The sequence below is a fragment of the Botryllus schlosseri genome, chromosome 1 (assembly GCF_051294905.1).
Source record: "Botryllus schlosseri isolate E-star chromosome 1, Bs_hap1, whole genome shotgun sequence".
NCBI lineage: Eukaryota > Metazoa > Chordata > Ascidiacea > Stolidobranchia > Styelidae > Botryllus > Botryllus schlosseri.
Window position 1 is genome coordinate 30,733,358 of NC_137236.1, and position 26,611 is coordinate 30,759,968.

A 26,611-nucleotide genomic window follows, 5' to 3' on the forward strand; every position below is an offset into this window, starting at 1 on the left:
GGAATGAGCTTTTGCGTAAGTATCTGCTGGGCCAGTTCTGCCACTATTGTAGCCACTTTAACGCAGTGGTTCCCAGCTTTTTTCCACTCACGTAATATCTCGAGGTTTTATACAGAGCTCGCGTACCACCTGTATAAGTTACGCTTGCCGAAGGCGATTAAAAACTTTTTTTCAGCCTTTATGACGTCATAATCAAGTATGTTACCTATATGCGAGGTGTAATAAGGTTGGTTCGCAACCTTTTTTACTTCATTCTTCCCTTCAGATTTATTCAAGAGTTTCCATTCCTCGCTACCCGAAACTCCTATATATCCATTAAAATAGGCTTACCATATTTTGAGATAATGAAAAGAGTATCTGAAAGCTCCAAGAAAACTAGTGATTTTGTAAAATTCTCGACCGATAGTATTGTGTTGACTAAAAAAATAAGTCATACTTCGACTCGGATCTCGATTTTTTACGAAGCTCAGACGTTCGCCGCATCGGAGTCGCCTTTTTCGTGGCTTTTAAATCCCTTTCACAAAAGACCGGGACAAATTCTAAAAAAGAGGACATTTAGGCGTCTTCCGAGGACACTTTCAATTTATAATTTCCGATACATATATTCCGGAGCAGTTAACTGATGACGGTAATCGCACATGAGTGTCCGTAAATATGTTGGCTAGTGTATATAATGTGCGTCTATTGCCTAATAGTGGGGAATTTCCCACCGGTAAAGAACCACTAGCTTGAAACATGTTTTGAACAAATTGTTCTAGAACACTGTTTGTCTTAAATGCAACCGTAGGTCTAGGTTTTAGGTGGGAGTGTCCGTTACGGTTTGATCGGTACCTGGTCGGACATCCGATATCGGTCTGGCATAAGTTACGATGTCGCACTATAGTTTCGAAACAATCTTAGTTAATAATGTAGTCTTTTCCGCGCTGAATGCTTTCCGATATAAGGTAGTGATGTATTGTCATTTAACGGTCAGCAGAAAGTTTATAATATTCAGTATCAAAAAAAGTTGGATTAATTATCATTTGATTATTTCAAAACGCAATGACGACAAGCAAAGTGTGTTCCACAGACAGGCATAGGTGTAACTGTAAACCTATCTGCATTGTGCGCGACATGCAAATTAATGCATGAGTGTATCAGTTATAAATTTGCGGTTTCAGAGAGGCGGAGTTCGACTCGTTCCTGTCATACAGATCAACTGGTGCGTTATGAAGGAAGCAATTTTGTAACAATTTGATTTCCGTGTAATATATTGATTTCTAAGATGAGTCGTTTTTCTTACAGGTTTCGCAAAGGATTTTCCCAATAAAGTGAACACTGGACCAGAAAATGATCGAACCCCATTCACAGACACGATTTTCCTGCATAACAACACAGTCGAAAAATTCTTATCATTCGACAATTTCCAAATCAGTGCCGGCTCTGACAAATACAGACTGATCTTTTTCGGATACTCCGTGAAGGCAATCGACGATATATACTCATACAAAATGAATCGACTGAGAAGATTGTGCAATAATTATGATCTTCGAAATACGTCACAAACGGTTTTTATTTAGCGTTTTAATCAACAGGTACCTATTCGATTTGAACCAACCTTACATTTTAAATATCTTTGACTAATTTCTGTAAATTGTCTTCCCACATAGGCTGATAAGCATATTAATAGCAAATGTCTCTTTACCTAGCTTGGCACGGTTCGCACTTTACCGCTCCCCGGTACCATTTTCAGGAAAACTATAAATTAGATTATAATTAAAATGAGACAATTGAAACATCTTACGAATTAGATTAGAATTTGATTACCGAGATTTCTTTATAATTAGTCGAATTAGACATACAATTCTTCAGTTGTCCAATGTCCATGTCCGGCTATACTAATGCGTGATAGAATAGAGTATCCGCAAAGTGGGGCTGGTGGATTAAAACCAAAACGGCTTCCTTCACATTATTTTTGCAAAAGCCTTCGAGTCGATGAAAACTTTGGCTTGCAAATGAAAAATATCATGTCAGGCTTTGACAACGACGCACTCGCAATTCACTACTCATTTAGTTAGTTGCAGGGTTGTAACCAAGTCACCAGAGTTCGAGTCACAAGTCAAGCTCACTTCAAAGTTTTGACTCGAGTCAAGTCGACTCATTTTCAATTCGCCACCGAGTCAAGTCCGAGTCCAAGTCATCGAACAGAGGTTCGAGTCATGGGATAATGACTCGAGTCCGAGTCCAAGTCATTGACTGGTCAGTTTCCAGTTAAAGTCTTGTTACACCCGCTGTTATAACTCTAGATGGTGATATCGAATGGTTCGCATTGATAATTTACTCATTTTCCACACTTTTAATAGTTTCATGTCGCATTTTCAAGTGTCAGTACCAATAGCCCAAATAGGGTGGTTACTGTACTATTCTTCGAAATTACAATGAAATGTAGGTCTTGGCCAGCTGAGTCTCGAGTCATATGACTTGAATCGAGTCGTGCTCAATGACTCGAGTGTGCGGTTGTGTTGTCGTGAAAATCACGATGGTATTTGAAAAGCTTTTGATTTCAGCGGTCAATAAGTATTACGACAGAGTGAAGAACAACGTGATTTTCACGACAGCGCAACTGCTCCCTGCGACACGTAAAGACCTCCTTCCCGCACTTCAACGGAGCAATGTACTTCACGCATTTAAGTGTCACTGTGATTGTGGCTACGTGGGAAGAACGTCAACGCGCTTGGAGGAACGCATAAATCAGCATGCCCCTAGATCAGGCCTGGGCAAAGTGCGGCCCGCGGGCCAAATGCGGCCCGCCGAGCGATTCTGTGCGGCCCGCGAAAGGCTGCTTGAAATTTAAAATATCAAACCTACTTTTTAATGTTGCCGCATGGACTAAAACCAAACGATGTATGAACTGGACCAGAAATTCGTTTACTATCAAGCATGTTCATTAGCATATACCGTGATTACGCAGCCTACGTACCTCACATGCCTAATCCAGACTAAAACTAAAGTCAATGTAGCAAGTTATGCCGTTAAAGTTAAAGTCACAAAAAATCCCCAAACCTTCTCTGGTGCCTGTCACATTACGCATTACATTGTTACGTGATGTGTTTCCAAATCCATAATTCATGAAACAAGTGATTCAATGCCCATGATTTCTATGAATATATCACCACCAGTAAAGGATGTCAAAATAAGAAAGCCGAAAGTTTAATTCAGAGATGGTTAATAACTGCAACCTTCTCTAATCGACAAGGCCATTTCGGTAAGCTGCACACTTCTCAGAAACCAGCAACCAAGACAATAAGCTATATATTATCCTTGGGACCGTAACTACCGCACCTCAAGCCCCGCCAATTGCGTGGCGAGCTCGACGGGTGCTCAAAATTATTTCATAAGTGACATAAATTATAGGGTATTTTTTGAAAATTTATGCAACTTTATTCAATGGTTCTTAGAATGGGCATTTCGGCGTTAGCCATTACCGCGCCACGACGCCCCAAGATAAATGAACTTTAGGCCAACACGGGGTTCCGAGAAGGCACTGCAATTGCACCTGCTGATCAAATTAACTAAGTAAAGAGAATAAAGCTCGACAGCCAGAAAACCTTGGCCGAAAAGGACTGCACTTATGTTCCCCGAAAACCACAAAGTCCAATTGTCCATAGGCGATATTTGCCAGTGAAGAAATAACAATCAGGAATCGGGGTCGTCTTTTGAGTTTGGTACGTTTTGGCGATTTCAATATCTTTTCACATAGCAGACGGGAGGTCACCAAATAACAACATGTAACGAAGTAATCATACCAACAGGTCCTCCCGAATATTTCCAAGACAGTACCTCACTCAGCTCTAGCGGTAAAACTGAGTAGGCCACTACGTGGGCTGGGAGAGGTTAAAAATATAGCAATATATTTGCAATCACCAATATTATTGACCGATTGAATCATGAATCATGTAAAAATTCCGCGCTTCGCGCGAATAGGGCATACACGACGCGTCGTGCATCGTGCATCTCGATGGGGGCTGCTATTGATGGAAAAACGCGGATAAGGATTTAAAGAGGGTTCAAATTGTATCATGTTTAACATTGTTCAAAATATGACGGCAAATATATATTTTTTCGGGTAATTAACAATCACTTTGTCATTCCTCAATATCAACACATTCACTGAGCACCAATTCGTGTAATACACTGCTTCCAATTTAGAAATAAAATCAATACACTGGATATTCTATATTTCTGACTCTGCCCGCCAACATATTTCTGCTTCTCATTTGGCCCGCGGAGAAAAATAATTGCCCACCCCTGCCCTAGATTAATTACAACACGCTCCGTGAAAAGCTCAACCTTAACTCATCCGCTCAAGAGTGATGCGGAACAATCTAAGGCCATGACTTCTGCAATTGGCAAACACTTGTTGGATAATCCCGCCTGTGCGAAAAATTATCGAGACGACAGATTTCGCATACTCGGAAAGGGTAGTTCACACATTCATTTGTGTGCCTTTGGAGTCGACTTTTATCGAAATACACCAGTCTAGGCTGTGTCAATAAAAAGAGTTGATGTATCAACTGAAAATACTACGTTGAACGCTCTCGTATTCGACATTTCCTGCTGGTGACGTCATATTTTGTGATACGATTGTTGATACACGATGCTCGTTAGAATTCTCTACTAGTTGCCGACGATTACCCCTGACGAGTGTCAGCCGAAAATATTCGGGTTCATTTCAATATGAATATACTATTCAATTGTATTTTCAGATGATACACTAACTCTTTTTGTTGACACAGCCTTGCCTGATGTATTTTCATAAAAGTCGACTCCAAGGCACACAAATGAAAGTGTGAACGGCCCCTCCGAATGACACGAGATCTGTCGTCTTTATAATTTTTCGCCCAAGCGGAATTCTCTCACATATGTTTGTCAATGGCAGAATTTATTGCCTTTGATTGCTGGGAATGGTGGTGTGTGAGTAATTCATCATGTCTTCAAGTAGCACGGACAATACAAAAAGGCTATGTTATTTACCGAGAAGAATCGTAACAATAATCCCAATAATACACCGACAATACACCCAACATTTTATGGCATATAGCCAAGCCTTTTTATTTTTGGATATTGGGTTTTATTTTTGGAGATTCTTCAAAAATAAGATTTGAAAATATTCAAAATAAGATTTTTTTGGATGATTATTTTTCAAGCATTTCAGTGAAATGAACAAGTTAAAGCGATGTAAACAACCAGGAAACTCATAAAAACACACAGAAAACAACCTGTGTGTTAGGGAGGGGGTCGCCGAAACGCTAAAACTACTTCCACTCCACGTTACTGCTGACCTTTCCTTCCCGTCCCTTCCGTCTTTGTACTCCTGTAAGTTTCACAGTGCGGCACGTACAGAAGACGGGCAGGCAGCTTAAGTGAGGCTAAGGGAACAGCGAAATCAAATACGGCCACCTCTGTCACAATCACTTCGTCCACACGGGACGGGACTGATTGGCTACCTCAGACGGCAACAGAACTTGATCCATGAGATGGAAAGTGCGTGCCCCAGTCTGTTAACGCCAATTGGTTGTTAATGAAGAAGATGGCCTTTTGTGTGACTGGACACCGTACCAAACACCTTGATGTTATGGACGTGAAAAGTCTTGCATGTGCACCTTCGCTGCATTGGTGGATCCAACCGATCGTTCGCGGTCGCATGATCACAGATCTGGGCACCACCGTCACGAAGCTTCAGGATTTTTACAGTCTAATCGTGGAGCAGCAGGAGCTCCAGCGTCTGGTCGAACGTCTTCGAGCCAGTCCATGTGAGGGAGGACTGGGACAACGACGCACGCAAAAAGGAAGGTTTTCAGGTCAGAGGGTGTTGGGCTGTCAACTTCAATGAGGCATGCAGCTTCGTGGAGGGTCAGAGGTTTCAAGAGCATTACTGACGAGCGCTTGTCAGGAGCAAAGGCTTGGAAGATTGAGGAGTTTAGCTAGTTATATCCATCCATCCGTTTTTGGACCCCTAGGCTCAATGTTTCCCACAATTGCGACGGTCGAGGTCTCGAAAATCAAGAGGGAGAAGGGTCTCGGCCGGGCGCCTCTCCCTGATTTTTCTTTAGACGGAATTCTCCAGGCCAAAGACGTCATTTTTTGACAGATGTATTTGAAAGCAGACATGCCACTCCTGGGTTTTTCCACCCAGATCTGGGTTTTTCGAGCATCATCTGGGTTTCTGGGTTTTTGTGCTTGAAATCTGGGTTTTTATCAACATCATGTCTGTCAGGTCAATTTGACGGCGCAAAATTTCTTATTAGATTAGTAAGATCTTAGAGTGTCGATGGATTCTTGTGATTGAAACGGCAGAGTCTAAACAGACCCATTTACTCCTAAAGTGAGAGGTTTTGGCGTGATGCGATAGAGCTTCATTGAATACCGACTGCTAGGTCGCAGAAAGTCATGTTCACAGAGCAACTCTGGAGCAGTTGTTTTACAATTGAAAATGATTTAGGACTTGAATGCTAGCGTTGCAACAAATTCGTTGTGTGTCAGTACATGTATTTAACTGCTGGCTGCTGCAAAATATGCAATTAATGCACATGGAAAGACCAAATGTTGATCCAACTATTTTAACATGTTGACATCAGAGTATATTCACTTTCAACAGGGACACTCAAAGAAAGAAAGTTTGGGCACCTGGACAAGTTATTCAGAGGGAGAGGGGTTTGTTAAATTCAAATGTTCCCCTATTTCATGATTTGGCAGTTTCTTTTCCGACATCCCGGATAAAAGTGCTTGTCCCAGGTTTAATGAATCGACAGCTATTTTCAATCTATCTCGTCAGCTCACAGTCACTGGAACTATCCCAAAATCATCCTCATCCAAGTTTTTATTAGGTCATGCCTAATCATATATGGGGATTAGCATTGTTACGAACATTACGAATAGGCCTATTATATAATACACCACGTATTGACCCTCATACCGAATGCCTCGTAGCGATGTGTCTAGAGGAATACATCATATTTCGATCCAATTGCTCATTTACCTGAGCAAAATGTGAAGTATGAAAATGAACCGTTGGGATTTCAATATCAAGGGCTAAAACTTCTTTTATGTTCGTATTACTGTCATTGACGACTCTCAGTCTCTGTTTTACAGCTATATCATAGGAATGGGAGCGCAATATAGGATCTGGGTTTTTTCTATTTTTTAACGTCCAAATGTGGGTTTTTCCAAAATATCTCAGTGGCATCTCTGTTTGAAAGTTATATCAAGATCACTGATGATGTCGATGTGTTAGAGGACTTGAATACATGATAATGACATACTCTCCTTGGAGTTTTCCAGTAGTAATAGGGCTAAAAACACGTTCATTTGTTATTTTTAGAGATTCTCCAAAAATAAAATTTGAAAACATCCAAAACTAAGCTATTTTTGTTATTTTTGGAGAAATCCAAAAATAAACAGGCCTGCATATAGCCCATTTGCACTTATCTGCGCTTTTTGATTTGACGATAACGCAGCACGCTGTTGTACTATAGCAGTGCTTCACAACATTTTCAACCTCGCGACATCATCTCAAGAGAAAAATCTCTCACAAATGTGTCGCAGGTACGAGTCCGACCAAGGTCGACTTCAAAATCCCTTTGCAAGTGTTGATGGTTTATTTAGGCTCCTCCTCGCCATCCGATCTGAATAAGCGATGTGGTACAAAAAGTCTGAAGCGAAAGTGGGCTAGACAGAAAAAGATCATCAACCTGCGTCATGTCACTTTTCTTGCCGCCGGTACTCATGGGGATGACTTCAGCCAGATCTCAGCACGTCCCAATAGCCCGTGTGCCAACATTTTGTTTAGTTATCATCTTACTTCCAAATAGTACTATATGTGGGCGTGTTAGCGCACCACCACCATTCACGGTCAAGATTCCGGTTTGATTTTGGGTTGCAGCAAGTTCTGTAGCGTCGTGAGAATCCAAGGAAGATAATGAAAAGGGCGAGAGAGCTTAAAACAAGAACGATACATATCGAAAACTGACATTAGGATGAGGCGATTACGAGAGCGTATCTATTCGTTTAGACATCCTCCTATCTCTTCATTGCATTACATCGTATATTGGGAGTCTTGAGAGATTATACCACCGATTATGCCACACTCAGAATTTGAATTTCCTAATTCTAGTTATCTGTTGACCCTGTTTACCACATTTGCTCGCGGCGCCCTTAAGCTGTTCAATTCGCACACTTTAGTGTGCCATGGCACACCGATTAGGAACCAGTTTACGATAGTTAATGGAAACGCGTGTGCAAAAATGCAAGAACCACTGTACTATAATTTCTTGAATGTATATTAAGTCGCAACCACTGTTATCAAAATGGTTACTAGATCCAGATAACGAACGAATTTATTCCGATTCATCTCTAACACAGACTTTCGTTGCAGCTTACATGATATTTTTATGACCTTTTCAATTTGTTAAATTAGTGAATACGTTGATTAAATAAATTGAAGTGACCGTCAACGTGACGCACATCCATTCAGAAGTGGTAAGTTAACGAAGCACTTCTAATTGCCATATACTCAACTACACTATGCCCACTTGCGCGACTTTTGTGAGTAACATATGTGTTATAGTTAACAAAATGTCGAGTTAGATATCGATGCTTCCATTGAACGTGAATATAACGCGCAAGCAATCTACATTCCGTAGGAAAGTTTGTGCAATGTAATTGCAAGCTGATAAATACACATATATCTGCATCAATTGAGAATACAATTTTGTACCACATCAATTCGTGATATGTGGACCTAATTCCAGTGGTCGATAACTATCTGAGGCTGAGTAACTATATCAAGAAAAAGTGAGGATAGGTAATACCGATAATGTATGTATATGAACGTTATTGCAACTGTGATCACTCAGCTATATTTGAACTATGAATTTATAGCTTGTCGTTCACGAGTGGTGGAGTAATTTACGTAATATGGGTTGCAGTTCAACTTTTCACAGTCTCCTGACCCCTTCCTAAAATGTAAAGCCTCTCCACGTCAATAACGCGCGAGTAACATACACCTTACCTCGTTTCCACCACTTATTCAGTATGCCCTCCAAAGCTTAAATAGGTATTATCGAAATAAACGCCGTCATTTATTCAAAATCTCCACTGCCGTCAACAACGCCCGAAATGAATGTATCCAATATTATCACATTATTATCAATATTATCAATTATCACAAATTTTCTTTAGAGATATTTAAAAATGTTTCCGAAATACATGCTATACATGCCGCTTTTATCAAGCACGGAAATTGTCGCGGATAATGAACTCTGCATAGTCTTTAGTCATAGTCAATCATATTAGATGTAACCGGCTACTACGGCGATCTTACGACTGCATTGTTGATCTTGACACTGTATCGACCCAGTAACACCGTTCTTACTCAGGCATTACGCCCTATGCATTCTCCAAATCTTAGCCCATATTGAGAACACAAAATAACTTCTACAATTGCTTGTTCTATCCGTGTACGAAACAATAAACTGGTTTTCGATGAAGCAAGAAAACGGCAAGTCACTTGCATTAAAAATTTATGAGCAGAATAACGGCCAGAACTGTTGCCAGTATAAGATTGTTACGAAGAAAGAACTGCTGCAAAACCCTACTTCACTATGTTATCTTACACATCTGAAATTGTATTACATGATATACATTAAGTTTACGTAACTTTAGCTCATTAACAAAACTTCCTATGTCCACTGTCCCTATGTAGATAAGAGTATCACAACATAACCAACCTAACGGAAACTCTTACATCTCGCAAGTATGTAGCGTGATTGAGCAATTGCAATAGCTTCCGTAGTGAAAGTGAGTAGTCGTTTCGCGAACTGGGCAATTTCATTGTAGCCAACTGCTTTGCATTCACTGCAAACATTCGGGAAGCCTTTGCAGCGCAATATCGTTCCAAAAATAAATCTTGCAGAAATGCAACAATGACAATACTTCTTAATTCACATATAGTCGGTACAACCGGATGAGATGAGCCACTCATAATGCACGGCATTCCATATTGGATAATATAAAAACAATGTTCTGGGATCTGTTAAGTGGTATCAATAGTAACAAGCATGCAAGGCCGTAACAGCGCTTCGTCAGCCCCCCCCCCAAGAAAAACGTTGGTCTTGGCCCCCAAGACCCCCCTCAGACTATACGCTGTTAACCACTACCTATCATCTACAGTTGTTTTCCGTTTAATGAGTCAGCTTTTCTCGCCTATACGCGTTAAGCGCGAACAAATTTCTCTAATTCACGATTGAATCGATCAATATGATCGGGAAGTGCATGTATATTGCTATCAATTTTTATCCTCTCTCTGCTCACGTAATCTGATTTACCGATAGAGTTGAGCGAGGTGTGTCTGAAAAGGTAGGACCCTTCGATAATAATTAAACATATTTGGGTGTACAGGTATACCCGTTGGCAGGAACGAAACAGCACTTTGTCAGGCCCTCCTAAAAATTTGAGTCTTGGGCTCCCATTGGTGATATACCGACCGACCCCCCCCCCCCCCCCCTATCACGTTGTTAGCTTTTGCCAGGAAATAATAGTTGCACTGTTTAGTGAGCTAACGCGAAGCGCGAAAGTTTTCGATAATCATGAAAAAATCGGTTAATAAGATCGGGAATTGCATACATATTGCTATCAATTTCTTGCCCTCTCTGCTCACGTAATCGAATTTACCGGTAGAGCTGAATGAGGTGTCTTGGAAACTGTGGGGCCCGTAAATAATAAGTAAACATCTTCGGGTGGGCGGACCCCACCGCCCGACCCCTTGGTATGACTTCGTTACATTATGTTATTTCGTGACCTCCTGTCTGCTATATCAAAAAATATAGAATCGCCCAAACGTACTAAACGAAAATATCACACGATTTCAAATTGGTATTTCTTCACTGGCATATAATTTTTGCCTGCGAGATAGTATGTGTCCTGTGAGGTTCAGATTGCCGAGACAAGAACATTCGGTGCCAGTCATTTAGGCGCCTATGGAAAATTAAACCTATATGTATTTTGTATATATAACGAAGTTTTCGGTCAGCATGAGGGCAGTCCTTTTTGGTCATGGTTTTCTCGCTGCCAATCGTTCCGGCACACTTCTTGGAATCGCGTGCTACATGGCCTGAAACTTCATATGTGTGCGTCGTGGCGCGGTAGTGGCCAACGCCGAATTTTCTATTTCTATAGTGAGTATAGTCCGTTGAACGAAAATGCATTGCTGTACATAAGTGTTTAGCGATGTATGTGTCGCTGAGCGCACTCTATCCTTTCAAGCTCATGCTATTAAGTGCTGCACTCTATAAGCGAAAAGGACGGGAATTTCCACCCGTGTATCACCCCTGATGTACGGTTGAGAATATACACCCATAACACGCGAAACCTGAACCTACCTTCGACTTATACCGTGGTTTATATCAAGTACAATGTTGTATCACATATTATGCATGCCCGTAGGAACCTGGGATTTAAGATCGCGATATCATTCTGATAACGGTTATCTTTCGTGTACCACCCTTTCCGGCCTTCTGAGTATGGATACGAATACTTGCTTTCTGATATTTGAATTCTGAAAACAATAAAGTGGTTTTAGGAAAAGCTAAAATCGATTATATGCGTATAATTGTCATAAGAACCGCGTGAAATACGAATATTTTTCTTAGTTCTTGAGGGCATTTGTCACTCTGCGCTGATTACGTAGTTCAATATAGTAGATCAACCTCCAATTAACTGCGAAAATGTTGCGACCGAACCACAAAGCCACTTTTTGAAACATCTTACTTGAGTACTTTTAAGACCTTTCCTTCTCGATTTCGTTTGATGTAGTTTTGACATTTGAAATTGATAAATCTGCCTAAATTGATAAGTAATTGACGGCGTTGATCGTATACTTGTACTCGCGTATCAAAGCTGACTACGTTGACCACCTCTGACTGATTGTTAGCGTTGATAAGGTTCACGCCATTGTTGCATGTGACTGTTATATGCATCAACTTTCGTCGTATGCAATACGTATAAAAGAACAATCTTATCAACGCTGGCAATGCTATCTAAACTGGACATCTGCTCGTATATCGTATGTCTGTTACATCTCAGAATCCAACCCAATTTGAATGAGCTACATATGTAATAGTGGGCGTTTTTATTCAGTAAACAGTAGGGATGGTGTGAACCTCTGAAAGATTCAGGTTCGTGTGAACGCGAACCTTTTTGAAAGGTTCTGTGTGAACGCGAACGCAAACCTCATGACGTCACATGACGTCATATTGCGAATTCAAACCCTATCTTTCAATGAAGTGATAGTCTATAATAATGTAAACGATACCTAGCGACTACTGGGGCCCCATAATGACACTATGTTGAAGTACATATTGGCGTTTTAAACGTCGCTAAATGTATCATCTGAGGCAATCAAAGGATACACTACTCCCATAAATCAATATCTTCCGATGCTTTGCCAAAAATTTCGACGAGGACTTACCAGGGAATATAAGCTTACGCCTTAACGGTCTAGGCCAGACCGGACAATGTATTCGGTGTCTGAGTATTTGCTACATTGATATTGAGCAGAGTGCAGAACGGGTTTCTACACTTGCTACCGATATTACCCAATTAACAAGTAGGCTAATACAGCATTAACCAACACTTCAATCGCACGGATTTGGTGTTAACGATGCAGTAAAGATATGAAGTCAAGATTAACCCCGTACGCCTGCTAAATTTTTTACATCACAAAACGATATCAATCTCATTGATTGGTTGAATAAGCATCATTCGCTGACTACGTATTTCGCTCGTGATGCTGTGTGATTGCGAGTCAAGCTCACAGCAGAGAGTCACTATGTATTCACAAACGGAAAGCTGAATATGTCGAGCAAACTTTTGTAACAAAACAAGTAAAACTTTTGAGATTGTCAAGGTGCATGGTCGTTCAGTTTGCATTTTTATGCTGCCACGGCCATGTATAGAGTGCTGGCTCGCAGTTGAAATGCAATAAATGTCAACCAAAGATGTTATAATGAAGTGGAAGTTGTTATATATGAAAAAGGTTCACAGTGCAGAACCTACCAAGGTTCTGTTGTGAACGCGAACCTCTAAATTTCCGAGGTTCACACACAGAACGCGAACGTGAGCCTCACGTTCACACCATCCCTAGTGAATATCTTTTATGCTTTCTTATAACATGACGAACTGACTACTCCGTTCGGGCCATTAGAAGCACATGTGTTTGTCACATAGCCCTAATGGATGCCGGATGGCTGGACATTGATTTATCCCTCAGAGGACCAACTTTAATATGTTTTATTATTCCCATTTTTATGCATGCATAGTATTTTGCCTGGCGACCATAACTTCCGCCCTTTTTCGGCAATTCCTGGTCATTAATCTGATTTGGTATCGCGACTTCTTGGTTATGACTAGAACCAGACACGGCATTCTTCACGCATTTTTCTCAAGTCACAAATCTTACCGGTAACGAGTTCTCTCACAACTCCGGCATAAAATTCGCATAATAGGAATTCATCATGTCTCATTCACCCCAAGATCACTTCGAACATAATTCCCCCGTAATTGTCGATCAGGGATATCTATATATCCCTGTTGTCGATTAACGAGTTGGGTAATTCGGCTTTTGTAACTCCAAGTCGTCCAAGACGCGCAGATACGGGATTTCCGATGACTCCTTAAAACCGCCTCGCATGTATGCCACGCCGTACACATTAACTTTCTGCACGCTGGGCTCGGTAGTTATGGCGTAACTCCCGTGGACGCCATTTTCGTTGTTCTTCTTTGTTTCTTATATTAATAAACAAAACAAAAAAACTGTGCCTTTTCCAAGCCAGATCATCTTTTTTGCCAATACTTTATTGATGTAGCTTTCAGCCTTACCATGTTTCGAATACACCATTCTTCACGACTTCACTACAGTGTTATGTAGCATAATTACATTTCATATTCGTCTGACCGCTATTCAATGCATGTAACTGTCATTTTGGATTGTCGCTAATCACACCTTTTTGAAAGGAGTAATGCAGAGCCCTGGCTCCCTCTCTCTCCTATCTGTTATGGTATAATGCTATATCACGTGACTTATCGCTGGTATATCACATACTGCATATCATATTATTGACTCAGAATAAGATATGAGACTCATGTACGCTGTACAACCTACTGCTTGAAATACTAACCATACGTACAATATATCTGGAGAAGGCAATATTGTCTTTTATTGAACTACCAGTCAAGATTTCACGTAGGAGCGTTCGTATCAGTTACTGCCAGTTAAGTATTTTGTAAGCTCCGCTATCCGTAACATACGGACTTGCTGTAAATGCCATCGCAGACTATCAGACAGACAGCTCATCCCATCACATGGTGCCTATTAGGGATGGTGTGAACGCGAGGTTCACGTTCGCGTTCTGTGTATAAACCTGGGAAATTTCACGACAGAACCTTGGTAGGTTCCGCACTATGAAACTTTTTCATATAGTGCAATTTTCCCTTCATTATAACATCTTTGGTTCACACTAAACGAGCATGTACCTTGACAATCTCAATAATTTTACTTGCATTGTTACAAACGTTTACTCGAAATATCCAGCTTTCCGTTTGCGGATATTTAGTGACTCTTTGCTGTGAGCTTGACGAAATCACATAACATGAGAGAGCGAAATACACTGCATGTAGTCAACGAATGATGCTTATTCAACCTATCAATGAGATTGATATCGTTTTGTGATGTGAGCATTGAGCAAGTATGAAATAACCGTCACTCCTTCGTTACTGAGGCCATTATCATGAATTTCAGCTCTCAGTGATATGAGAAGAAGTCTGTTGGTCGGGGTCATTTCTGAGCAAACCATTCAACCCTTCTCCATTCCTTCCATGGCTGATGGAGCCCTGCACCTGATAAAACGCACCCAGGTAATTAGCTATGCCATGTCTGTGGAGTGTGGAGTCGGTGAAGTTGTCCAATGCTAGGCTAAAGTAGTCTACGCGGCAACACATGGTTCAGAAAATGCGACTGACATTGCTGTTACTCTTTTTCTCACGGTTGAATCAGACAACTGTAGCTTCGAAATTTGTCAGGTCATGTTGGCCTCGCTGCTAAGTTCTGGAAACAGCGAATATTCGCACGGCGTGTTGAAGTCCTATTGAAATCACACCCTCTCTAGCAAATTTCTTGGGCTTAGCGACATTCTAAGCAATTTTGAAAGATGCGTCTGTAACGTCGCGGCCAATTTTAACAATGCCCGACTTATGGATTGCTGGGCTTGCCATCAAGCTAGCTTCGTTTTTTCTAAGATCAGGCCATATGTTAAACTCCAGAAGGGACATGCGTAGGCTAGAATCATTTCAAGCTTCGACGCTTCGGTACAACAACTGTTCTTTGACAAATATTACACATCGATTTTCCATTTATATCTGGGAAAGCAAATTCATTGATCGACGCAGAGTTACAAACCCAGCTTTCGATGTTCTCGTTTCTAGTACTTGTTTCTGCTCAAACCATTTACGGTGTGTGAAACACTTTTTAAAAGTGTTCTACGCAGCGGGATTCTCTTGAAGCAGAGTGCAGCCGAATACCGATTCCAAACAATAACAATCTAAACTTCAGCATATCAAGAAACCAGAACACATCAAAGAATGAGTAATCAAACGAAACAGACAGTTTGTTTGTTTGTTTGTTTGTTTGTTTTTGGAGTATTCATGGTGTTTGTCGACTACTGTGGTCATTTACACCAGGCCGATATTCTTTGTATTTTCCGTAACTGCCGACTTATAGCACGGCCCACCTCTAGGCTTTTGTAAGGCACCGCTAACGCGGATGAGGTGGCGAGGAGGAGCCTAGGTAAACCTCCAACACTTAGATATCGGAATTCGGAAGTCGACCTCGGTCGGACTCGAACCCGTACCCATTGGTGTTGTAGCCGCGGATTATACCACTGCGCTATCTCGCCACCGAAACAGACAGTGTGATAAGAAAGCTAAGTAGCTAAATTAATATGTAACAATTCTGTGCTAGTATAGTAATTGCTTCCGTAATGAAAGATGTCGCGGGCCGCAAAATAAACGTCTGAGGGCCGCATGCGGCCCGCGGGCTGCGGGTTGAGAACCCCTGGCCTAGATCAACGAGGCGATGGATGCACTTTCTGAACTATTTTAAAATGTTTTATTTGGAAATGACTCCTGAAGTCATAAAAATCAGGGTTGATTAAAAAACTATAATCTCGTCACGAGCTCGTCCAGGATTTGAATCCTGGACCTCTCGCACCCAAAGCGAGAATCATACCCCTCTAGACCAGTGGTTCCCAACCTTTTTCGACCGATCGCCCCCTTTTCAAGGCCAACACCGAACATCGCCCCCCAAATTTTGTGCACCGATAATTGGGCATACAGACTGTAATCACCGGCGGGTTGACTAAAAAGAAAAAAAGAAAAAAAGGTCATCTTTCTCCGCTCAGAGCTGAAAATAACGTTTTTTCTCTCCAAATTGCTAGGTGAATGACTAAAAAAAAAAAAAAAAAAAGGTCAGCCGTTTTGACGCGTCATCGCCCCCCTATCGCCCCCTTCGCTATTTTCGCCCCCCATCGTCCCCTTTGTCCATTTTCGCCCCCCTATCGCCCCCTTCGTCATTTTCGCCCCCCTAGATCGCCAAATCGCCCACGTTGGGAACCACTGCTCTAGACCAACTAGCCGATCAATGCACTTTCTGAACTATATAAAATTGTTTTATTTGAGAATAACTCCCTAATTCATAGATATCGTGGTTAATGAAAAACTATAATGATGCCACGGGCTCGTCCGGGATTTGAACCCGGGGCCTCTAGCACCCCAAACGAGAATCATACCCCTAGACTCTAGGGGTATGATTCTCGCTTCGGGTGCGAGAGCTTCCGGGTTCAAACTCCTGACGAGCCTGTGTCACGATTGTAGTTTTTCAATTAACCACGATATCTATGAATCCAGGAGTCATTTCGGAATAAATTTTTTAAAAATAATTCAGACAACGCATCCGTCGGCTCGTTGGTCTAGCTAGGGGTATGATTTTCGCTTTGGGTGCTGAGAGGTCCCGGGTTCAAATCCCGGACGAGCCCGTGGCACCATTATAGTTTTTCATTAACCACGATATTGATGAATTAGGGAGTTATTTCCAAATAAATCATTTTAAATAGTTCAGAAATTGCATCCGTCGGCTCGTTGGTCTCTAGGGGTATGATTCTCGCTTAGGGTGCGAGAGGTCCCGGGTTCGAATCCCGGACGAGCCCCGTCGAGATAATAGATTTTTTTAAATTAACCACGATATCTATGAATTCAGGAGTGATTTCCAAACGAAAAGTTCCAAAATGATTCAGACAACGAAGCCGTCGGCTCGTTGGTCTAGGGCAGTGGTCGGGAACCTTTTTCGACCGAAGAGCCATATTGACCTAATATTTCCAATTATAACTCCCAAAGAGCCATACATGTCAATCAACTGTTACGTCCCAATTGAAAATTCGTGACGTATTGATAGCACTAATATATGGGATTCGTAATGTGTGCCATATTTTTCTGCCCACATGCGACATGCGTAGGTGGAGCCAAACTACAGCAGTACATACCCACTGTGTGACAGCCTACGTCAGTGACGTGGGGTTAGCAGAGAAGAGTGCGGCAGTGCCTCACATGTCGTCAGGTATGATCGAGGGAGAATTGCGAAACCTATAATGGTTAATAGTATTTTTATCAATGTTTATGAATGATTATATTTTACACATTTCTGTTCCCAAAATCGCGGCATTTTCATATTTATTGTTCGAAAGTAATGCGAGAAAGAAAAGGTAACGCACAGATACCGCAACTCATCGTCAATACCTTGGAATTTATCGTCACTGATATTATTGAAATGAAATTTTCGCGCGCTGATTCCGGAAATCTAATTATTGACCGACTTCAAAAGTATTCGGCGTAACATAACGCTCTACTACACTCCTACATTTTACGGCGGTCCTAGAATGCTACTGACGTTATCAATCAAAAACTTGGATAGCTATGGTGTCGTTTTTAATTTGAATTTGTAATTGGTAATGTCACTTCCAATGAAGTTCATTTATCGGCGTAGATCACGAAGACAATGTGTATTTGAAAACTGCATTGTTAGCGTCGCCATGTTACGGTATCAATCAAGGTATCGTGCCATCCAATTTAAAAGCGCTCGATGACGGGTGGACTGAATTTGCCAGTGGTGTTAGTCGCCGGCGCGACAGCAACTTAAAAATATGTTTATGCTGCAACGAGATAAATTATTCGGGTCATCATGAAAATTTACAAACAAGTTGCTGCAATAATGATAAATTAGGTACAAAGTTAAAAATTTGTCAAAGAGCCATATCTTATACCCCAAAGAGCCATATATGGCTCGCGAGCCATAAGCTCCCGACCACTGGTCTAGGGGTATGATTCTTGCTTAGGGTGCGAGAGGTCACGGGTTCAAATCCCGGACGAGCCCGTGTCGAGATTATCTTTTTTTAATTAACCCCGATATCTATGAATCCAGGGGTCATTTCCAAATAAAACATTTTTAAATAGTTCAGAAAGTGCATCCATCGGCTCGTTGGTCTAGGGGTATGATTCTCGCTTAGGGTGCGAGAGGTCCCGGGTTCAACTCCCGGACGAGCCCGTGTCGAGATGATATTTTTTTAATTAACCCCGATATCTATGAATCCAGGAGTCATTTTCAGATAAAAGTTTTAAAAATAATTCAGACAACGCATTGGTCGGCTCGTTGGTCTGGGCGTATAATTCTCGCTTTGGGTGCGAGAGGCCCAATGTTCAAATCGCGGACAAGCCCGTAGCACCCATTATAGCTTTTCAATAACCACGATATCTATGTATCAAGGAGTTATGTCCAAATAAATCATTTTTAAATAGTTCAGACAGTGCGTTCATCGGCTCGTTGGTCTAGGGGCATGATTCTCGTTTCGGGTGCGAGAGGTCCCGGGTTCAAATCCCGGACGAGGCCGTGACGAGATTATATTTTTTTAATTAGGCCCTATATCTATGAATCCAGGAGTCATTTCCGAATAAAATTTTTAAAAATAATTCAGACAACGCATCCGTCGGCTCGTTGGTTTAGCTAGGGGTATGATTTTCGCTTTGGGTGCTGAGAGGTCCCGGGTTCAAATCCCGGACGAGCCCGTGGCACCATTATAGTTTTTCATTAACCCCGATATCGATGAATTGGGGAGTTATTTCCAAATAAACCATTTCAAATAGTTCAGAAATTGCATCCGTCGGCTCGTTGGTCTAGGGCAGGGGTGGGCAAACTTTTGAGCTCGCGGGCCGCATTCAACATCTGAATCCATTCGCGGGCCGCACTATATAAAATTGGGATTATAAACCAAAATGCAATATTGGTATTTGATTATTGTGAGGACATGGACATAATAGATATGCTTATTTAAAACAAAACAAACATTGCTTTGATGATATCATACACGCGTCAGAAACAGTGGCGAGATTTCATAGGCTGGTCAACCTCAATGACCAATTTGTCAAAACTATAGAGATGAAAGTCGGTTGTCTCGATTCTTAGAACAGGATTGATATTTAAATCTGTGAGCAGCGATCTGTTCATAGATTTACTAATTGCTCTTTGGGTTCAGTTCCAGGACACACATTGCTAACAGCATCATAACCATGTTAGATTCAAACACGCTTCTACTATTTTCAGATAAAATATAAATACCCTAAATCTATAAGCACGCCACTAAAATAGTTAAAGCTGGAGTGGCCAATCTGAAATCACACTCGTGATCAGAATTATGTCAATCTCGTTTAGGATTTCTGTGATTTTTAGCAGTTGAAACCTTCCAGACTCTGGGGGCCTTGAGATGGTCGCGTCATAAATTAAACATAAAACTAATATTGGAAGTATTTACCTTAGAACAGTGGTTCTCAAACTTTTTAAGACACGCTCCCCTTGCGATGGTGAAAGATCTCGCGCCCCCTTATCGTCATATCACAAAACGCAACCAGGATGCTTGAAAACCTAACGGATAATTTGATGGCATGGAAGGTTACGTCTGTAGATGATAGATTTTTACATATGAAATTCAGACTAAATACAAAGCAATAATTAGGAAGTGGGTTCAAATCGCGCGGAGCGCGAAAATTTTTTTCAGTCGAGCTCGGCTTCGCCTTCGCCCCATTCCGATGCCTTCACGCTCTCAAGGGGGGGGGGGGTGGGGCACGCCCGCCAGTTTGAGAACCACTACCTTAGAATTATCATGGCGAAATATACTAAGTAAAAGTTTGATTACTTCCTGAATTAATTCGATATTTACTACGCATTTTATCAATATTTTTAATAAGTTTCTTTAGACCAGGGCTGGCCAACCTTTTCAGCCAACGGGCCACATTCGGTTGACGAACTATTGCGCGGGCCACCAGCCGCGCGAAGCGCGAAATTTTTTTCAAAGGTTATAGGTCAATAATATTGTCACTTGACTATATTGCGGGCCTGCTGTATTTCGCTGGGCTAAATTTGCGACGACCAGGCTACGCGGCGCCTGGACATATCGATATCGAAAGATGCGACCAACATTCGTGAATTGGTTGGTTGGTTTTGAGGTATTCATGGTGTTTGTCAACTACTATGTCATTTACACCAGATCGATATTCTTTATTTATATTCCGTAACTGCCGACTTACAGCACGGCCCACTTCTAGGCTTTTTGTAAGACACCGCTTACGCGGATGAGGTGGCGAGGAGTAGCCTAGAAAAACCTCCAACACTTGGATATAGGAAATGCGTCAATTATATTATGCCTAGGTTCCATGGTGAACGGTCTTACTGCGAGTGCAAACGCTAAGTCGCATATGTTGAACGACACTTTGTCTCGTAAACGCGAATATAGTTAGACTCAATCTGATACATTAGGCGTTCTTTCATTTTCACAAAGGGGCAACAATATCAAAAACAATATTAAGAAATCAAGTGACAACATGTTGCGCGAAGCTTGTCCAAAATTTTTACATTTGGTAAACCCATCGCAAATTATTCTGCTTTACTATAGTGTAGCCTACGAATATCTACCAATATGTGACTGGCTGATGGATCTGCCAAAGCGCCGTAACTGATATTTTAGTCAACATATCTCAAGTGCCAGACACTGATCAAATTTTTGTTTGACCTTGCAAGTTTACAATCTGTGCAATCCATTTTGGTGATATTAGAAATTTCGGAAATTACTTCGCGGGCCACTCAGAACCTTCTCGCGGGCCACATGTGGCCCGCGGGCCACGGGTTGGCCGGCCCTAGACTCTCGCGGGCCGCACAAAACGGTGTTGCGGGCCACATGCGGCCCGCGGGCCGTAGTTTGCCCACCCCTGGTCTAGGGTTATGATTCTCGCTTTGGGTGCCAGAGGTCCCGGGTTCAAATCCCGGACGAGCCCCGCCGAGACAACAGATGTTTTTAAATTAACCACGATATCTATGAATTCTGGAGTGATTTCCAAACGAAAATTTCCAAAATGATTCAGACAACGAACCCGTCGGCTCGTTGGTCTAGGGGTATGATTCTTGCTTAGGGTGCGAGAGGTCACGGGTTCAAATCCCGGACGAGCCCGTGTCGAGATTATATCTTTTTTAATTAACCATGATATCTATGAATTCAGGAGTTATTTTCAAATAAAAATTTCCAAAATGATTCAGACAACGAAACCATCGGCTCGTTGGTCTAGGGGTATGATTCTCGCTTAGGGTGCGAGAGGTCCCGGGTTCAAATCCCGGACGAGTCCGTGTCGAGATTATCTTTTCTTAATTAACCCCGATATCTTTGAATTCAGGAGTTATTTTCAAATAAAAATTTCCAAAATGATTCAGACAACGAAACCATCGGCTCGTTGGTCTAGGGGTATGATTCTCGCTTAGGGTGCGATAGGTCCCGGGTTCAAATCCCGGAAGTGCCCGTGTCGAGATTATATCTTTTTTAATTAACCACGATAACTATAAATTCAGGAGTTATTTTTAAATAAAAATTTCCAAAATGATTCAGACAACGAAACCATCGGCTCGTTGGTCTAGGGGTATGATTCTCGCTTAGGGTGCGAGACGTCCCGGGTTCAAATCCCGGACGAGCCCGTGACGAGATTGTCTTTTTTTAATTAACCCCGATATCTATGAATCCAGGGGTCATTTCCAAATAAAACATTTTTAAATAGTTCAGAAAGTGCATCCATCGGCTCGTTGGTCTAGGGGTATGATTCTCGCTTAGGGTGCGAGAGGTCCCGGGTTCAAATCCCGGACGAGCCCGTTTCGATATTATATTTTTTTTAATTAACCCCGATATCTATGAATCCAGGGGTCATTTCCAAATAAAACATTTTTAAATAGTTCAGAAAGTGCATCCATCGGCTCGTTGGTCTAGGGGTATGATTCTCGCTTAGGGTGCGAGAGGTCCCGGGTTCAAATCCCGGACGAGCCCGTTTCGATATTATATTTTTTTTAATTAACCCCGATATCTATGAATCCAGGAGTCATTTCCAAATAAAACATTTTTAAATAGTTTAGAAAGTGCATCCATCGGCTCGCTGGTCTAGGGGTATGATTCTCGCTTCGGGTGCGAGAAGTCCAGGGTTCAAATCCCGGACGAGCCCGTGTCGAGATGATATTTTTTTAATTAAACCCGATATCTATGAGTCCAGGAGTCATTTTCAAATAAAAGTTTTAAAAATAATTCAGACAACGCATTCGTCGGCTCGTTGGTCTAGGCGTATAATTCTCGCTTTAGGTGCGAGAGGTCCCGTGTTTAAATCGCGGACAAGCCCGTAGCACCATTATAGCTTTTCATTAACCACGATATCTATGTATCAAGGAGTTATGTCCAAATAAATCATTTTTAAATAGTTTAAAAAGTGCATCCATCGGCTCGTTGGTCTAGGGCAGTGGTTCCCAACCTTTTTCCACTCACGTACCATTTTGAGGTTTTATGCAGTGCTCGCGTACCACCTATATAAGTTACGCGCGTTTCCACCATTTACGACGTCATACTCACGTATTTGACCTATGCGAGGTGAATTAACAAATTCTATTAAACTAGGCCAGGGATGTCAAACATACGGCCCGTGGGCCAGATCCGGCCCGCCAGACGATTTTATCCGGCCCGCATAGCAATTCTGAGTCCATTGAAAAAAGATTATATTATCCATCACATCCACAGTAATAAACCAAATTACAAAGTCCGCGTTGACAGTTAAATATCTTGTATTCATCACAACGCATACGCAGGGATAACGCCAGATTATGACTAAAGCAGGGATGGCCAACCTTTTTGCCATTCACATTTCGACTACTCGAGTAGCCTACGGCCGCATTCCTGGGCATAGTCGTAATGAACGAGCCGGGCGCCAAATACCCAGGTTAAAGTGTCTATATCTATTTCTGGTAAACTCCGGACTAATCTATTTAATGGTAGGCTTACTATGCGCACCGAAATCGCGAGTGGTCACTGGTAATGTTAAGGAAGGAAGTGCTCATAATCGGGCGAAGCGCGAAAAAAAATTCAGATTCACCAATGAATTTCGTCATTGATATTCGTAGTTTTACATATTGCCGTAAAACATTTATCCTTTCTCATCCCGTGTGATCAGATTCACTGGTATAGAGTTGATGTAGGGGTGTTTTCGAAAATTTAACGCAAGTTATAAATTATGATGCATCTTCGGGTGGGCCAATTTGTATTAGTCACTTTGTAGCAAGCTGTTATGTCTTGACCTCCCATCAGGATTGTTAGTATAGTGAGGAGCACACGATTCCGAACTGATATTTCCATGTGAGGTGCATCATTTTCCATTTATGTTCGCATCTGTATTATGGGGCTCTGATTGTCAAGGGTGCTACTATATTAAAATCGAAAAATGTAGTCGCATTGAATCGCGCGCAGCGCGAAGAAAATTTCAAGATTAATTAAAATCTTTCAAGAAATCGGGAGTTAATTCGTAAATTCGAATTGCATGTGGACGGCCGCCAACACATACTAATTGAATTGCGTGTCTACGGCGCACAAATTCCCTCTTACGACCGCAGGTTGGCCACCCCTGGACCAAAGCAAAGGGAACACTGAAATATGTCTACTTGTATCGCCGGTAATGCCATTGTATTCAACCGGACAAACATCGTATTTTCGCCAATTTCATTGCTCGCAAATAATGGTGTCGCGAGTTGCGACTCGCTAGAATGAAACCCCTACGATCCGTGTATTAGGCCTATCTATATATGCTTCATAATAAAGTATTCCAGCGAGAAGCAATGCTACGAGGCAACATTTTGGATTCCGTTGACTGGTCCGGCCCGCGAGCGATTTCATGACTTCGATCCGGCCCGCGATGCAATTTGAGTTTGACACCCTTGAACTATAGGCATTATCACCCAGGGTTGATGGGATGGATGGAATTGTTTCTTCACCACCAGTCACAAGAAGAACAACAAAATGAAATAAGAACACACATTCAAAAGTCAATTTATATAATGCGATGGCTGCATTTGTTTATTTTCCTCTAGCTTGTCGATGCGTGGTATACGTTTGCTTACAGCGCATCGAAAGTCATGTATGGGCGCAACAAGTCGGTTTCGTTTCTTCGACTTGACAGTCATCAGGGATGAAAATCCTTGCTCGCATTCCCACGTATAAGGGAAAATTAGCAGCTGATGGGGAATAGCGTGAGACGACGGCTTCAAAAAACTTAAAATCAACCTCACCTGAACTAGTAACTCCCTTGGGTCGAAAAAAAAACAGAATCTACTCGCGTACCACCTGGAAGACCTTCGCGTACCACTAGTGGTACGCGTACCACAGGTTGGGAACCACTGGTCTAGGGATATGATTCTCGCTTAGGGTGCGAGACCTCCCGGGTTCAAATCCCAGACGAGCCCGTGTCGAGATTGTCTTTTTTTAATTAACCCCGATATCTATGAATCCAGGGGTCATTTGCAAATAAAACATTTTTAAATAGTTCAGAAAGCGGCTCGTTGGTCTAGGGGTATGATTCTCGCTTCGGGTGCGAGAGGTCCCGGGTTCAAATCCCGGACGAGCCCGTGACGAGATTATATTTTTTTAATTGACCCCGATATCTATGAATCCAGGAGTCATTTCCAAAAAAATCTTTTGAAAATAATTCAGGCAACGCATCCGTCTAGGCATATAATTCTCGCTCTGGGTGCGAGGGGTCCCGGGTTCAAATCCCGGAAGAGCCCGTGTCGAGATTATATCATTTTTAATTAACCACGATATCTATAAATTCAGGAGTTATTTTTAAATAAAAATTTGCAAAATGATTCAGACAACGAAATCATCGGCTCGTTGGTCTAGGGGTACGATTCTCGCTTAGGGTGCGAGAGGTCCCGGGTTCAAATCCCGGACGAGTCCGTGTCGAGATTATCTTTTCTTAATTAACCCCGATATCTATGAATTCAGGAGTTATTTTCAAATAAAAATTTCCAAAATGATTCAGACAACGAAACCATCGGCTCGTTGGTCTAGGGGTATGATTCTCGCTTAGGGTGCGAGAGGTCCCGGGTTCAAATCCCGGACGAGCCCGTTTCGATATTATATTTTTTTTTAATTAACCCCGATATCTATGAATCCAGGAGTCATTTCCAAATAAAACATTTTTAAATAGTTTGGAAAGTGCATCCAACGGCTCGCTGGTCTAGGGGTATGATTCTCGCTTCGGGTGCGAGAGGTCCCGGGTTCAAATCCCGGACGAGCCCGTGTCGAGATTATATCTTTTTTAATTAACCACGATATCTATAAATTCAGGAGTTATTTTTAAATAAAAGTTTCCAAAATGATTCAGACAACGAAACCATCGGCTCGTTGGTCTAGGGGTATGATTCTCGCTTAGGGTGCGAGAGGTCCCGGGTTCAAATCACGGAAGAGCCCGTGTCGAGATTATATCTTTTTTAATTAACCACGATAACTATAAATTCAGGAGTTATTTTTAAATAAAAATTACCAAAATGATTCAGACAACGAAACCATCGGCTCGTTGGTCTAGGGGTATGATTCTCGCTTAGGGTGCGAGACGTCCCGGGTTCAAATCCCGGACGAGCCCGTGTCGAGATTGTCTTTTTTTAATTAACCCCGATATCTATGAATCCAGGGGTCATTTCCAAATAAAACATTTTTAAATAGTTCAGAAAGTGCATCCATCGGCTCGTTGGTCTAGGGGTATGATTCTCGCTTCGGGTGCGAGAGGTCCCGGGTTCAAATCCCGGACGAGCCCGTTTCGATATTATATTTTTTTAAATTAACCCCGATATCTATGAATCCAGGAGTCATTTCCAAATAAAACATTTTTAAATAGTTCAGAAAGTGCATCCATCGGCTCGCTGGTCTAGGGCTATGATTCTCGCTTCGGGTGCGAGAAGTCCAGGGTTCAAATCCCGGACGAGCCCGTGTCGAGATGATATTTTTTTAATTAAACCCGATATCTATGAATCCAGGAGTCATTTTCAAATAAAAGTTTTAAAAATAATTCAGACAACGCATTCGTCGGCTCGTTGGTCTAGGCGTATAATTCTCGCTTTAGGTGCGAGAGGTCC

General features: G+C 41.9%; 15 non-coding genes across 15 annotated transcripts; all 15 read left to right on the forward strand.

Annotated features, from left to right (window-relative positions):
• The first annotated feature begins 17,046 nt into the window (after positions 1–17,046).
• Positions 17,047–17,123, forward strand: Trnap-ugg (transfer RNA proline (anticodon UGG)). The gene has a single exon. It is a non-coding gene; the product is annotated as a tRNA-Pro (tRNA).
• Positions 17,124–17,220: 97 nt separating this feature from the next.
• Trnap-agg (transfer RNA proline (anticodon AGG)) lies at positions 17,221–17,294 on the forward strand. The gene has a single exon. It is a non-coding gene; the product is annotated as a tRNA-Pro (tRNA).
• A 1,319-nt stretch (positions 17,295–18,613) lies between these two features.
• Trnap-agg (transfer RNA proline (anticodon AGG)) lies at positions 18,614–18,685 on the forward strand. The gene has a single exon. It is a non-coding gene; the product is annotated as a tRNA-Pro (tRNA).
• A 270-nt stretch (positions 18,686–18,955) lies between these two features.
• On the forward strand, positions 18,956–19,028 carry Trnap-cgg (transfer RNA proline (anticodon CGG)). Its single transcript has one exon. It is a non-coding gene; the product is annotated as a tRNA-Pro (tRNA).
• Positions 19,029–21,563: 2,535 nt separating this feature from the next.
• Positions 21,564–21,635, forward strand: Trnap-agg (transfer RNA proline (anticodon AGG)). The gene has a single exon. It is a non-coding gene; the product is annotated as a tRNA-Pro (tRNA).
• Positions 21,636–21,735: 100 nt separating this feature from the next.
• Positions 21,736–21,807, forward strand: Trnap-agg (transfer RNA proline (anticodon AGG)). Its single transcript has one exon. It is a non-coding gene; the product is annotated as a tRNA-Pro (tRNA).
• A 271-nt stretch (positions 21,808–22,078) lies between these two features.
• Trnap-agg (transfer RNA proline (anticodon AGG)) lies at positions 22,079–22,150 on the forward strand. The gene has a single exon. It is a non-coding gene; the product is annotated as a tRNA-Pro (tRNA).
• Positions 22,151–22,249: 99 nt separating this feature from the next.
• On the forward strand, positions 22,250–22,321 carry Trnap-agg (transfer RNA proline (anticodon AGG)). Its single transcript has one exon. It is a non-coding gene; the product is annotated as a tRNA-Pro (tRNA).
• A 100-nt stretch (positions 22,322–22,421) lies between these two features.
• On the forward strand, positions 22,422–22,493 carry Trnap-agg (transfer RNA proline (anticodon AGG)). The gene has a single exon. It is a non-coding gene; the product is annotated as a tRNA-Pro (tRNA).
• A 2,537-nt stretch (positions 22,494–25,030) lies between these two features.
• Trnap-cgg (transfer RNA proline (anticodon CGG)) lies at positions 25,031–25,102 on the forward strand. The gene has a single exon. It is a non-coding gene; the product is annotated as a tRNA-Pro (tRNA).
• A 259-nt stretch (positions 25,103–25,361) lies between these two features.
• On the forward strand, positions 25,362–25,433 carry Trnap-agg (transfer RNA proline (anticodon AGG)). Its single transcript has one exon. It is a non-coding gene; the product is annotated as a tRNA-Pro (tRNA).
• Positions 25,434–25,532: 99 nt separating this feature from the next.
• On the forward strand, positions 25,533–25,604 carry Trnap-agg (transfer RNA proline (anticodon AGG)). Its single transcript has one exon. It is a non-coding gene; the product is annotated as a tRNA-Pro (tRNA).
• Positions 25,605–25,705: 101 nt separating this feature from the next.
• Trnap-cgg (transfer RNA proline (anticodon CGG)) lies at positions 25,706–25,777 on the forward strand. Its single transcript has one exon. It is a non-coding gene; the product is annotated as a tRNA-Pro (tRNA).
• Positions 25,778–26,049: 272 nt separating this feature from the next.
• On the forward strand, positions 26,050–26,121 carry Trnap-agg (transfer RNA proline (anticodon AGG)). Its single transcript has one exon. It is a non-coding gene; the product is annotated as a tRNA-Pro (tRNA).
• Positions 26,122–26,220: 99 nt separating this feature from the next.
• On the forward strand, positions 26,221–26,292 carry Trnap-cgg (transfer RNA proline (anticodon CGG)). The gene has a single exon. It is a non-coding gene; the product is annotated as a tRNA-Pro (tRNA).
• The last annotated feature ends 319 nt before the right edge of the window (positions 26,293–26,611 follow it).